At 41.2% G+C, this 15782-nt stretch overlaps 1 protein-coding gene across 1 annotated transcript in view; it reads right to left on the bottom strand.

Moving 5' to 3' along the window:
* Positions 1 to 15782, bottom strand: part of ST8SIA2 (ST8 alpha-N-acetyl-neuraminide alpha-2,8-sialyltransferase 2) — a 553812-nt gene that overhangs the window by 388911 nt on the left and 149119 nt on the right. The gene's annotated exons all lie outside the window — the stretch shown is intronic.

The following is a 15782-nucleotide window of genomic DNA, read 5'->3' as shown; positions in this document are numbered from 1 at the left end:
CCTGTATTTTTCATAGCCAGCCAGGCAAAAGCTGTCAGCTTCAGCAAGGCTGGTTATCAATAATAGTGGGGTCCCCATGCTGTTTTTTTTTTTTTTTTTTTAAAGGCATGAGATCCCCCCTTTTTTGACAATTGGCCTTGCTAAAGCAGACAGGTGGGTGCTGGTATTCTCAGGCTGGTAAGGGGACATGAATATTGGCCCCCCAGACTAAAATTAGCAGCCTGCAGCCACCCAGAAAAGGTGCAGCTATTACATGCATCAACCCTGGCACTTTGCCCTGCTCTTCCCTCTGGCCCTGTTGCAGTGGCAAGTCGGGTTCATTTTTGTGGGGTTGATGCCACCTTTATATTGTCTGGCTATATCAAGCCAATGGCTTAGTAAGAGGCGTATATCCATTACTAATCCTATAGTTATATTGTAAATATAACCCCTCTATTCTTAATAACCAACCGTTCTAAAGCTGACAGCTGAGAGTTTTAGAACACAGCTGTCAGTTTTGCCAGGCTGGTTAGAAAAAATACAGGGGAACCAGCGCAAATTTGTTAAAATAATTTATTTAGAGTGCAAACTTTTTACCTACGATCACAACATATGATAGCATGTCAAACACTGGATGTTCAGGCCCTCATTTAAGTGAATGGGGTCTAGGTCCATATACTGTTCTGGTAGCGAACCCAAATTTTTTTTAACTGTCCGGCAAAACCCGCAGGACCCGAACATCCAGGGATCCGCCCATCTCTAATCCTGGATTATACATTTGGTGCACCATTATATATTTTTGTCTAATTTAACACCACCTTGTGGTTGGTTTAATTTTAGGTGGATTTATCATGCCAAAGTTTTAAAGCATGCTGGTGCTGCTCACGCTACACCCATTCCTAGATAAACCATGCTTTTTCAAAGTAAACCATTCTTTTTGTCTAATGAGGTGCAAACTTTTAAATAAATAGGTCTAAAGATAAATTGACAATTTGCTGAAAAATTTGCTAAAATCTTGCACATTTTCTTAAAAATCTGAGGCACAGTCCTACTAGTAAATCTTCCCCAATTAAGTGATCATACCACATGTACTCTGCCAAAATAGTACCCATTTTTTCAAATAAAAATGAATCAGCCGTGAAAATAATCTTTAAAAACCTCTTTGCAAACTTATATTTCTCTATAGTAATAGAACAGAAACATACCTTTTGGTGTCTGACATTGTAGTTCTTATAAACTTACAAGAGTACAATATATTTTCAAGTAGTAGGAGACCGATGTAACAGAATATGACTGTAGGATCAGGATACACGCGGTATGTTTGGCGTCTATTACCATGAGATGCAGAAACCTCAATAGAAGGAAACTTGTCAGCAACTTTTTAGCCTCCAAATCTTGCAGACTATGCCCCATTATCCACAAGGACATCAAATAATCCAGATTGGGCAGTACTATGATGTGAACATCTTGACTTTTCTCCTTAACATCTCCACCTCCTTGACTCTGACAAAGCAACAATTACCATATTTTTTTTACAAGAAAATTCAGCATTTGTATTAGATAATAATGACACATTGAGAGGTTCAGAGTCAACTAGTGATGGCTGCAAGCGATTATTTAATCTTTAAAATAAATATTTTATCGAATTTTATATTCCCTACGTCTTCATGACTTAGCTTCAGCCTCTTGTAAACTGTTACAATGGAATTTATTTTTTTAGCGGAATCGTATGACTTCTCTAACTCCTTCAGAACCACCATGCAAGCAACATGTCTCTGGAAATTTGTAACACAGTGTTCTAGTTTTTTCAAAGCCAGCTAGAAGGTAAAAGTAAAAATAATGAAAGCATCTTCACTTTGTCTCTGTCTTCATGTGCCTTTGTAAAAAACTGACATTTCTAGACATTGTGTCTGACACTTATGGATTTAGTCTATTACCTTTATAAAGTATGTCATAAGTCCGCACTTGGGCAAATTAAAGTCTCAGTTATGATGTTAAAAAAATAGGTTTTATCCTCTTAACCCAAATTCTAGTTTTCTAGTTCTGGGGTATTTCAATGGAACAGGGCTGATGTAATACTTATAGGTAAACCAATGATCTAACTTGTGGTCGATTTGGATTGCCCCCACGTAAGGGCAATGGGGTACCGGGTCCTTCAGTTCCCTCAGCAAGGATGTCACGGTGGCCCGACCCGGACCGTGGCCCTATGAGGGGCGCCCAATAAAAGGCAAAGTTCGTAGATAACGGTAGTGTTCGTGATGCCACCTGTGGTATTCGGTCAGAGTGACCGACGCTGCTTAGGGGTCCGCTGGGGTGATGGAATGGCAGCTAGATGGTATACCTTCCCACAGGTGAAGTATATCCCCAGGGCTTCCCAGAAGTGTAGATGTTGATGGTGGATGGTGCAAGGCGCGGCGAATAACGAGGACACAATGGGTGCAGTCTCTTTACCTTTACTGAAGGCTTCAGCATCCACAGTCCAGAGTGCTGGATAACAGGGTAGGCAGAGTCTGGCCAGTCTGATGGCAATTCCAGAGTCCCCTTATCCAGGCGGAAATCAGTAGCCTTCCCTTTGCGCACAGTAACGTAGTAGGTCCCTACTTGCATTAACTACCATAATGTCCTCACTCTTGTTACTTCTCTCTCTGTCCCCCAGATGGATAGGACATAACCCGTATGACTGCCCTGCCAGTCTCTGAAGTAAAGCGTAGAGTCTATTACTTTCTCGGTGTTCCGGCCACCGGATCTGTGCTTCAGATGGAGACAGCCTGCTTCTAGCTGGTCTCCCACTGATGTTTCACTCCTGTTGCTATGACTTCTGTGCTCACTCACTACGGCACACTTCATTTCGTGTCCTTTCTTAGGAGGCTGCCGCATGGGTTGCAGGCGCAGCTCCGTGTCCTTCTTTCCTTTTTCCTGGGCCGAGCCCAGTCTGCTCCTCTCCTTCTCCTTCCGACTCCTGACTCTGACTGACTTACTTCCTAACCAACCCACCAGTTTTACCCTTTGTGAGGAGTGGCCTAGTACATAGAAACCTTAGCTCCCCTTGGTGGACCGGCGTGTGAAGTGTGTGTGTGGCTGCGATACCTGGCAGGGTGAACTCCTTTAGTGCCATCAGACGTAACATTGCTCCCCCTGGTGGTAGAACAACATTACTGCAATGACCAGGACTCTGGGGCGCTGCACTTTCACAAAATATGGGCAACCCTGCTACCTTACGTTTGGAATGGAAATGTAATACAGAAGTGAGACTGGTAATGAGCAACCAAATGGGAGCCTCATATGCCTTATATCTATAGCCCCCCAGGTGAAGACATATGGTAAAGTTTTCTTAACCCAATTTCTAATTTTCTTTTTCTGGCGTCCTTCAAAGGGACAGGGCTGATGAAATACTTATATGTAAACTAATGGTCTAACTAAGGGTTATTGCACCAAGCCGAACAGCCCTGCTCCTTTTTATTTGGAAAGGAAATGTAATACAGAAGTTAGACTAGTAACTCATAGATTGTAAGCTTGCGAGCAGGACCCTCACGCCTTTTGGTATCTGACTTATGTGCTACTCTGTAATTTCTTTTTTGCCTGTACAAATCACCTCTAAAATGTTGGCACTATAAAAATAAAAATGATTATGATTATTATTGTCCAACTGCATGTGACCCTATGTGACTGATGCCTAGCCCCCCAATTCAGGACATAGGGCAGCTACTTTTACAAAGAATCCTCCAGCCCAACCCCAGCAACATTAGGACTAGGTCAAGTGTGCGATTGGCTCTGGTTGGAAAGTGCAAGGAAAAAAGCAACAAAGAGCTACACTGTCTGCAGAATTATTAGGCAAGTTGTATTTTAGAGGATTATTTTTATTATTGATCAGCGGCTATATTTCTCAATCAACCCAAAAGACTCATAAATATCAAAGCTTAATATTTTTGGAAGTTGGAGTGTTTTTTTTTTAGATTTGGCTATCTTAGGAGGATATCTGTTTGTGCAGGTAACTATTACTGTGCAGAATTATTAGGCAACTTAATAAAAACCAAATATATTCCCATCTCACTTGTTTATTTTCACCAGGTAAACCAATATAACTGCACAAAATTTAGAAATAAACATTTATGACATGCAAAAACAAAACCCCCCAAAATTAGTAACCAATATAGCCACCTTTCTTTATGAAGACACTCAACAGCCTTCCATCCATAGATTCTGTCAGTTGCTTGATCTGTTTACGATCAGCATTGTGTGCAGCAGCCACCACAGCCTCCCAGACACTGTTCCGAGAGGTGAACTGTTTTCCCTCCCTGTAGATTTCACATTTTATGAGGGACCACAGGTTCTCTATGGGGTTCAGATCAGGTGAACAAGGAGGCCATGTCATTATGTGTATCTTCTTTGAGATATGGAGTAGTTGGAGGCATGTGATGGAGCATTGTCCTGCATGAAAATCATGTTTTTCTTGAACAATACCGACTTCTTCCTGTACCACTGCTTGAAGAAGTTGTCTTCCAGAAACTGGCAGTAGGTCTGGGAGTTGAGCTTCACTCCATCCTCAACCCGAAAAGGTCCCACAAGTTTATCTTTGATGATACCAGCCCATACCAGTACCCCACCTCCACCTTGCTGGCATCTGAGTCGGAGTGGAGCTCTCTGCCTTTTACTGATCCAGCCTCTGGCCCCTCCATCTGGCCCATCAAGAGTCACTCTTATTTCATCTGTCCATAAAACCTTTGAAAAGTCAGTCTTATGATATTTCTTGGCCCAGTCTTGACGTTTTATCTTATGTTTCTTGATCAAAGGTGGTCATTTTTCAGCCTTACTTACCTTGGCCATTTCCCTGAGTATCGCACACCTTGTGCTTTTTGGTACTCCAGTAACGTTGCAGCTCTGAAATATGGCAAAACTGGTGGCAAATGGCATCTTGGCAGCTTACCGCTTGATTTTCCTCAATTCATGGGTAGTTATTTTGCGCGTTTTTTGCCCAACACTCTTCTTGCTACCCTGTTGGCTATTTGCTATGAAACGCTTGATTGTTCGGTGATCACGCTTCAAAAGTTTGGCAATTTCAAGACTGCTGCATCCCTCTGCAAGACATCTCACAATTTTGGACTTTTCAGAGACCGCCAAATCTCTCTTCTGACCCATTTTGCCAAAGGAAAGGAAGTTGCTAAATAATTAAGCACACCTTATATAGGGTTTTGATGTCATTAGACAACACCCCTCCTCATTACAGAGATGCACATCACCTGCTTTACTTAATTGATAGTTGGCTCTCAAGCCTGAACAGCTTGGAGTAGAACAACATGTATAAAAAGTATCATGTGATCAAAATACAACTTGCCTAATAATTCTGCACACAGTATAGATTCTCTCATATTAAGCAGCTAAAAAATAGCACAATCCCTGGTTTTGCAGCTTAAGAGCCAAGAATTGAGGTAGAAATAGGAGAATACTAATATTACAGTAAATTATTGAAGGTACCAAGATGTAAATGGAAAAATCACACTCAGTGCAAAGTTCTCCTATAAAACCACACCATCCTTTACTTATATCAGGTTAACTAAAAATGTGTACTTTTTATGTGGTTTTTTTGGTGGGGGGGGAAGACAATTTTTGCACAATTGTAAAAAAAAAAAAAATCCCAAGAAACCTGCTACTATGAATACACCAAAGATGTAACCATTCCTATATTCATATGCAGCGACAAAAGCTAAAAAAATATGGTGAACTGATATAATGTTAGAATATTGCTTAAAGTGTAATAGATGTTTTAATTATTATTTCATAAATAAAAGGTACATGTGAAAATAAGCAACTTTGTAAAATATCTTATCAGAAGAATCTGCTTCTTTCTCCCCCTGGACTGATTCATTCTCAAAATTCTCAACTCACAGTTAAAATGTCTTCTGTGAAGACAGATTGTAAGATTACTGAGATAGTAGATGGGAGTTACTACTAGTATGAGTCTATAAAGACTAATTGGGAGGAGCTCTGCCTCTAGCTCCACCGCCCTCTCACTTTCCATTTACATAGGAGATGGCAGTTACTACTAGTATGAGTCTATGAAGAACAATTGGGAGGAGCTCTTCCTCTAGCCCCATCCCCCTCAACTTCCACCTACATAGGAGATGGCAGTTACTACTAGTATGATTTTATGAAGACCAATGGAGAGGAGCTCTGCCTCTAGCCCCATTCCCCTCACCTTCCATCTACATAGGAGATGGCAGTTACTACTAGTATGATTTTATGAAGACCAATGGAGAGGAGCTCTGCCTCTAGTCCCATCCCCCTCACCTTCCATCTACATAGGAGATGGCAGTTACTACTAGTATGATTTTATGAAGACCAATGGGGAGGAGCTCTGCCTCTAGTCCTACCCCCCTCACCTTCCATCTACATAGTATTAGTAGCAACTGCCATCTCCTATCAGTATTACTAATTTGTCTTCACTTAAATACAGATTTACCTGGAAATTGAGACTTTTGAGAATGAAAGATCAGATCAGGAGGAGAAAGAAGCAGATTTCTCTGATAAGATACATTACAGAACAAAAGTTTGGAAACATCTTCTCATTTAAAGATGTTTCTGTATTTTCATGACTATGAAAATTGTACATTCACACTGAAGACATCAAAACTATGAAATAACACATGTGGAATTATATACGTAACAAAAAAGTGTGAAACAACTGAAATTATATCTTATATTCTAGGTTCTTCAAAGTAGCCACCTTTTGCTTTGATGAATGCTTTGCACACTCTTGGCACTCTCTTGATGGGCTTCAAGAGGTAGTCACCAGGAATGGTCTTCCAACAATCTTGAAGGAGTTCCCAGAGATGCTTAGCACTTGTTGGCCCTTTTGCCGTTACTCTGCGGTCCAGCTCACCCTAAACCATCTCGATTAGGTTCAGGTCTGGTGACTGTGGAGGCCAGGTCATCTGGCGTAGCACCCCATCATTCTCCTTTTTGGTCAAATATCCCTCACACAGCCTGGAGGTGTGTTTGGGGTCATTGTCCTGTTGAAAAATAAATGATGGTCCAACTAAACGCAAACCGGATGGAATAGCATGCCGCTGCAAAATGCTGTGGTAGCCATGCTGGTTCAGTATGCCTTCAATTTTGAATAAATCCCCAACAGTGTCACAAGCAAAGCACCCCCACACCATCACACCTCCTCCTCCATGCTTCACGTTGGGAACCAGGCATGTAGAGTCCATCCGTTCACCTTTTCTGCATCACACAAAGACGGTGGTTGGAACCAAAGATCTCAAATTTGGACTCATCAGACCAAAGCACAGATATCCACTGGTCTACTATCCATTCCTTGTGTTCTTTAGTCCAAACAAGTCTCTACTGCTTGTTGCCTGTCCTTAGCAGTGGTTTCCTAGCAACTATTTTACCATGAAGGCCTGCTGCACAAAGTCTCCTCTTAACAGTTGTTGTAGAGATGTGTCTGCTGCTAGAACTCTGTGTGGCATTGACCTGGTCTCTAATCTGAGCTGCTGTTAACCTGCGATTTCTGAGGCTGATGACTCGGATAAACTTATCCTCAGAAGCAGAGGTGACTCTTGGTCTTCCTTTCCTCAGGTGGTCTTCATGTGAGCCAGTTTCTTTGTAGCGCTTGATGGTTTTTGCCACTGCACTTTAGGACACTTTCAAAGTTTTCCCAATTTTTCTGACTGACTGACCTTCAATTCTTTAAGTAATGATGGCCACTCGTTTTTCTTTACTTAGCTGCTTTTTTCTTACCATAATACAAATTCTAACAGTCTATTCAGTAGGACTATGAGCTGTGTATCCACCAGACTTCTGCACAACACAGCTGATGGTCCCAACCCCATTTATAAGGCAAGAAATCCCACTTATTAAACCTGATAGGGCACACCTGTGAAGCAAAAACCATTCCCGGTGACTACCTCTTGAAGCTCATCAAGAGAATGCCAAGAGTGTGCAAACCAGTCATCCAAGCAAAAGGTGGCTACTTTGAAGAACCTAAAATATAAGACATAATTACAGTTGTTTTACACTTTTTTGTTAAGTATATAATTCCACATGTGTTAATTCATAGTTTTGATGCCTTCAGTGCGAATGTACAATTTTCATAGTCATGAAAATACAGAAAAAGCTTTAAATGAGAAGGTGTGTCCAAACTTTTGTTCTGTACTGTATATTACAAGATTGCTTATTTTCTCGTGTACTATTTATTAATGACATAAAAATTAAAATTCTTTGTACTTTTCATAGTACACTGAATAACATTTATTGCGACACCCAGAACCCCATTTACACAATGCTGGGCCCTCATATCGGTAAGGAGACACATCTGACTAGGACTTGCTTGTTGGAAATAATCTGCTATTTCCAAATGTTACTTCTGATTGAAAGGGTACTTGAAGGTTAGTGGAGCTGGGGTTTGGTAAAAAAAAAGCCATCCTCCACATTCATTAGAATTACAGTTCACCTTTAATGCATTCACCTCTCGTGTCCTACACCCAGCAGGCATCATTGTTTCTCTAATTTCATGTTCTTGCTTAAAAACAAGAGCAATACAATGCTGGATTACTTTCAATTGCACTGCCATACAGGAGTCTCATTTTACAATTATATACTTTAACTCTTTATTGTTGATGGAAGCTTTATGAGTACAATACATGCATTGTAATACAGTATACATAGTTTATATATGGAAACTATAGATTTCTACCTATAGTTGAACAAAACCGATGGCCTGTACTTAGCCTAGCTTATTTTCTTTTCACCCATGTAACATGGTATCTTAAAGATGGCATGGCTGGACGGATGTGCACTGCTGTTGCTAAACTGGCTTCCCGCTAAGCCTGAACTTTTACTTAATCACAGGGAACTAGTCTGATTGCCGATTGTGGAGTCAGGAAGGAATTTTTCCCCAATGTGGAGCTTACTCTTTGCCACATGGTTTTTTTTTGCCTTCCTCTGGATCAACTTGTTAGGGCATGTTAGGTTTGCCTATAGGCTGAACTAGATGGACTTAAAGTCTTCCTTCAACCTTAATAATTATGTTACTATGTTACTATGTGACGGCACTTCTCTACTGGTTTGAAGAAATGCTAAACCAGTGATCTGTAGACTACACTGTTTCTGGGTCTTTGAAGCTCATCAGTACAAAGAATGAGATTCTTTAGAGGCAGCTCACGGGGAAAACTGCTCTCAATGAAGAGACCCTGTGATGTATTTAGACTAATTTTCAAGGCAACGTTCCATGGGGAAAAAGAATAAAAAACTGTCCATCCCAGTCAAACGAGAAATCTGTATGAAAACTTTGCAAAGTATTGAGAGTTTTGGACATTCATCAGTATAGAGCATGGTACTGGGGGGCTGAATGATATACCTAGCCATTAAGTGCAGTTATGTGGGAAAAATGGCTTCATTGAGGAGACTTAGCTATGTATGGAGATTGTTAAAGCAATGAATCATGGAAAAATAAAATAATAAATGTACCAGTCAAATCTGACAGTTTTTGAAAGGGTCTACAGCTTTAAAATGCAAAGGAGTAGCTGGATAATACACCCCCACAGCTGAGACCCACACCAATCACCAGAACAAGGAGTATTCGGCTATTTCTGTTTTATTAGACCTCAGGTATCCACTTTTTTACTCCTAATTGAAAAAAAATGCCAATTTAAATCAATGTGCTGGGACAGATTTTCATCTGTGTTTGGACAGCGTGTTTGTTTTTACCATCTGTGTTTCACCAATATTTCACATGCACAACAAAAACTGATAAATGCCTCTTAAGGTTGTGTAGCAATGAAAAATGGGATGAAGCAGAATGCTATGAGGATGGCATTAGAGCGTTGTCCAAGTTTTTATGTACAAATAAACTTGAATGTACCACGATAAAAAACCCATATCATACTCATTTTATGCACAAAACACAGAAAAGAACGGATAGAACAAGTACGTGAAACACGGACATCTGGATGGAATAAGGTTCCTGTAAACTTTGAATATACTGTAGTACCATCTTGCATACTCTACCGGCATTCTATTCACGTCCCACATTTGTGTGGATGTGGAGTAATATTAGACTTGAGACCTCCATTGGTGGGTTTATCAGTGTTACTATTTATACATTTATTACCTATACTCTGCCGGCGTGAGTTCGAAACGCGTTGCTTTTCACCGTAGATTCAGGTTTTTACATTTTTTAAAATAAATACTGGAATTTTAGGAGCTGGAATTCCGGGATTGTTAGGAATACCCCTGAAAATGAATTCCACATTTTTCTCTACAAATTAAATCGAAGAAAAAAATAATTATAAGAACTAATTATTCATGTACAGCATAAGCAGAAGAGGGAAAAACATGGCTAAAAAGTCACTGCCCGTGGTGCTGCTGTAGGCATAATAGGAAACTTGGAAATAGGGCATCAGATCATATTTTATTAACGTGCAGCTACGTTTTTCAGCTCTGGACTAAAACAATCATTTGGCTGGTAGATCCTAAATGTTATTTTCATATGCCCACACTACGTAGGTGTGCTTTCTATTCTAATGATTCCTATGGCTATCACAGTCAGAAAGTAGAGATGGGAATGAAGGTACACTATTCTGCAGAGTTGACTTCTTAGGCCCCTTTCACACATCAGTTTTTTGTCATCAGTTGCAATCCTTCAAATTTAGAAAAAAAGAAACGATCCAGCGACTGATTCCGCCGGATCCTTTTTTTGTCAGAGACTTGTGTTAGCGACGGATTGTGGCAGATGGTATTACGCTTCATCCGTCGTTCGCTGGATCCATTGAAAATTGTCTGTCCAGTGACTAGAGACAACAGACAAAGTAACGTTTTTTGTGTCCATGGAAAAAACGGACAGCGACGAATCCATTGGCACCCTATGGCGCCAGATCCGTCAAATGATGGAATCCGGAGACGGATTCTGTTTTTTTAAACTAAGCATGCTCCGAATTTTTTAGGATCCAATTAGCCAGATCAGCTAGTCGGATCTGGCAAAAAAACGAATCTGTCGCATCAGTTTTTCACAATATTCAACGGACCCGTTTTTTTCAAAGTTCGACGGATGGCGACTGATGGCAAAAAACTGATGTGTGAAAGGGGCCTCACCTATCAATGTGACAGTCAAATCAATATGCAACTCTTGGCAGTTTGTTGTGGAATTTCAAGCCTGTTATTGAGGCTCTAGCGGCCCCTCTAGAAAGTAGGCAGGGTATTTGAATCACCTGTGAATTGGCCTTAGTGCTTCTCATCCAGTGTGTTCAGTGTTGCTGAATGGAGGAGTTCGGTGTTAAAGGGGTGTCCAGTGTCCACTTCTGGAAATTTCTTAATGTATAGCTCAACTGTGTGGGATAAAATAATACAAACTTCATACTTATGGACCAGTGACATTCCTCAAATGTTGGATCTAGTTGGATGAATCACGTAAGCTGGGCTGCACTAATGGATGATAATAAAGTTTTTTATTCACAATGCAATTCAATGCCATCCCGGCATTTTTATCAACTGATAATACACTGTGTGCAGAATTATTAGGCAAGTTGTATTTTAGAGGATTATTTTTTATTATTGATCAACAACTATGTTCTCAATCAACCCAAAGACTAATAAATATCAAAACTTAATATTTTTGGAAGTCGGATTGTTTTTTTTTTAGATTTGGCTATCTTAGAAGGCTATCTGTTTGTGCAGGTAACTATTAGGCTGCCGTCAAACTAGCAGTATTTAGTCAGTATTTTACATCAGTATTTGCAAGCCAAAACCAGGAGTGGAACAAACAGAGGGAAAGTATAATAGAAACATATGCACCACTTCTGTATTTATCACCCACTCCTGGTTTTGGCTTACAAATACTGATGTAAAATACTGACCAAATACTGCTAGTGTGATGGCAGCCTTACTATGCAGAATTATTAGGCAACTTAATAAAAACCAAATATATTCCCATCTCAATTGTTTATTTTTACGAGGTAAGCCAATATAACACAGCACAAAATTTAGAAATAAACATTTATAACATGCAAAAACAAAACCCAAAAAATGAGTGACCAATAAAGCCACCTTTCTTTATGATGACACTCAGCAGCTTTCCATCCATAGATTCTGTCAGTTGCTTGATCTGTTTACGATCAATATTGCATGCAGCAGCTACCACAGCCTCCCAGACACTGTTCCGAGAGGTGTACTGTTTTCCCTCCCTGTAGATCTCACATGTTATGAGGTACCACAGGTTCTCTATGGGGTTCAGATCAGGTGAACAAGGGGGCCATGTCGTTATATTTTCTTCTTTGAGACCTTTACTGGCCAGCCACGCTGTGGAGTAGTTGGAGGCATGTGATGGAGCATTGTCCTGCATAAAAATCACATTTTTCTTGAACGATACCGACTTCTTCCTGCACAACTGCTTGAAGAAGTTGTCTTCCAGAAACTGACAGTAGGTCTGGGAGTTATGCTTCACTCCATCCTCAACCCGAAAAGGTCCCACAAGTTCATCTTTGATGATACCAGCCCATACCAGTACCCCACCTCCACCTTGCTGGCGTCTGAGTCGGAGTGGAGCTCTCTGCCCTTTACTGATCCAGCCTCTGGCACATCCATCTGGCCCATCAAGAGTCACTCTCAATTCATCAGTCCATAAAACTTTTGAAAAGTCAGTCTTAAGATATTTCTTGGCCCAGTCTTGACGTTTTATCTTATGTTTCTTGTTCAAAGGTGGTCGTTTTTCAGTCTTCCTTACCTTGGCCATGTCCCTAAGTATCGCACACCTTGTGCTTTTTGTTACTCCAGTAACGTTGCAGCTCTGAAATATGCCAAAACTGGTGGCAAATGGCATCTTGGCAGCTTCACGCTTGATTTTCCACAATTCATGGGCAGTTATTTTGCGCCTTTTTTGCCCAACACGCTTCTTGCCACTTTGTTGGCTATTTGTCATGAAACGCTTGATTGTTTGGTGATCACGCTTCAAAAGTTTGGCAATTTCAAGACTGCTGCATCCCTCTTCAAGACATCTCACAATTTTGGACTTTCCAGAGCGCGTCAAATCTCTCTTCTGACCCATTTTGCCTAATAATTAAGCACACCTTATTTAGGGTTTTGATGTAATCAGTCAACAACACCCCTCCTCATTACAGAGATGCACATCACCTGATTTACTTAATTGGTAGTTGGCTCTCAAGCCTGAACAGCTTGGAGTAGGACAACATGTATAAAAAGTATCATGTGATCAAAATACAACTTGCTTAATAATTCTGCACACAGTGTATTTCATAGAGGATTTATTCATCAGCTATTTGGCAGTAGCAGCTGTTATTCTCCATATCTACATAGGAGTTGTGGCTGTCACAACTCCACCAGGTGAGTATTAACCAAGGACTTACCAACTCTCCCTCCGTTCCCCACAGATTTATTCATTCCTCAAATGTTGGTGCTGTGTCCCCTCACAGTAATGTAACATTGATATATCACTTGACCACTGCAACTAATGAGCAGCAGGTGATCAGCTGCAGTCTTAAAATTTTGTCAATGTGGAAGTCTTGTCTGACCAAATAGTAATGGCTGCAATCAATAAACAACCACAGAACTCATGGAATTGTGAATGATGCACCAGTGTAGATAAGCTTTAAATTTGTTTCTTAATTTTAGGCTGCGTGGAGCTGTTCATAAGACATTATCCAGGAGTGAATACCCACTTTAGTAGAAATCTGTTGCTTTGAATTCAGTAACATCAGAAAGTAAATGGTAAACATGGTCTTGTCTTTTATATAATATTGTTTTATATGTAGAAAAATTGGGCCTACAGCTGCTGCAAAATTACAACTTCCAGCATGGTCTAGCAAACTTTTTCTATCAGGACAAGATTAAAGTAGTAGTTTTCCAATAACTAGAGACCCTAGGTTGGAGATTATTGCAGAAAATGTTATCAGAAGAACAATTTGCCCCTAATGACCACCGATGCACCTTTTAATGTCGGCAGTTAAGGGTACTTATTCCTCAGCGCTGCTTTTTAATGGTGCAGACAAATAAGTGTATAGCGCCCCCAGCATTGGAAAATCTCCAGGATCTTGGCTACCGGGGATCGCTGAGATCTCAAAGAACATGATTCAGGTCGGTTTTTACCGTCCCCAATCATGTGTTCACCGTTATTCACCGAATAACAGCGATCGCAAAAAAAAGTCAGATTTTCAATTCATTTCTCTCTCCTATGATATGATCTAGCACATCAGAGGAGAGAGAAACTGGGTCCCTCAAACCTCCCCCACCCCGGTACCTCCGCCATCCTCGAACCCTCCTGCTCCATCCCCCGACCCTCCGCATCATTTTCCTGGAAGAAAACGTCAGGCGAATACGCAGTGCGCCCACCAAGACCTGCTGACTGATACCTGGAAACAATAGATTTTTCTTATTGGTTCATTTTTAGCACTGTGATAGACCCTATCACAATGATCAAAATAAAAAAGTAGACCAAATCCCCTTTAAAATCCCATTAGTTAGGTAAAAATAATAAAAAAAGTAGTATTAGGTTTAGGTTAGGGTTGTGTTGGGGTTAGGGTTGGGGTTATAGTTGTGTTGGGGTTACGGCTGTGTTGGAGTTATGGTTGTGTTGGAGCTATGGTTGTGTTGGGTGTCATGGTTTGTTTGGAAGTTTTGGCTGGTACCTCAGGGGTTAAGGCTTTTTGGCCTCTCTGACTGTGAGAGGGCTTTAAAAGGCCTCAGCTGGGATCCGGTCTTTGTCAGTTATACTTCTGCCCTAGGCTGAGTAGTTTGACCCTTGTGTGCTTGTGCCCATTTTTTGTATGTTATCCTTATACTGACCCTGCTCTGTCCCGTTTGTGCTTTTGTCTATTGATTCTGTACTGCTCATTCGTTTGCCTGGTTTATGACTTCTGCTCCATCCTGACTACCCATTTTGCCTGTCTCCCTGGTACTTTTTGCTGCCCTCTCTGGTTTCTGACACTTGGCTTGTATTTGATTCCTCTTTTGTACCTCGCTCTTGTACCTCGCTGTCCTCTTGGTATTGACCTCAGCTCTCCTGCCCTACTCTAGTTCTGTCGGTGCCTGCCATTCTCTGCTATCTTCCCTGTGAGCATTGTGGCTGCCTCTGTCCCCCAGTTCCACCCCTGCAGTCACGTGCCTCAGGTACTGCACGTCAGCGGTCGTGCCCCATCCCAGAAGCTTTCTGTGTGCTGCCCTGCCTCGCTCGTCTGGGACATAGCGGAACACGTGTACTGAGTGAGCTTTATCAGTCACAGTGTTCCTCACATTGAGGTTATGGTTGTGGTTAGGAGTGTGTTGAGGTTAGGGATGGGGTTTGTTGTGAATTCTGTGGCAGAGCTCCCTCCTGTGGTCACAAGTGGTACTTCGGCTAATTCTCTCTATGATCTTCCGTTGGTGGAGGAGAGTGGTACTGCGGCTTCTGAGTTTCCTTCCTCAGGTGATGTGGTGAAGTCGTTAGGTGCTGCTCTATTTAACTCCACCTAGTGCTTTTATCCTGGCAATGTTCTAGTATTGGACCTGTTTCCTCCTGGATCGTTCCTGTGGCCTGCTGCTCTGCATAGCTAAGTTCCGCTTTTGTTATTTTGTTTGCTGTTTTTTTCTGTCCAGCTTGCTTATTTGTTTTTTCTTGCTTGCTGGAAGCTCTGGGACGCAGAGGGTGTACCTCCGTGCCGTTAGTTCGGTACGGAGGGTCTTTTTGCCCCCTTTGCGTGGTTGTTTGTAGGGTTTTGTGTTGACCGCAAAGTTACCTTTCCTATCCTCACTCTGTTCAGAAAGTCGGGCCTCACTTTGCTAAATCTATTTCATCTCTACGTTTGTCGTTTCATCTT

This window comes from Ranitomeya imitator, chromosome 4, assembly GCF_032444005.1.
Source record: "Ranitomeya imitator isolate aRanImi1 chromosome 4, aRanImi1.pri, whole genome shotgun sequence".
Classification (NCBI taxonomy): domain Eukaryota; kingdom Metazoa; phylum Chordata; class Amphibia; order Anura; family Dendrobatidae; genus Ranitomeya; species Ranitomeya imitator.
This window is presented reverse-complemented; position numbering and strand designations above follow the sequence as displayed.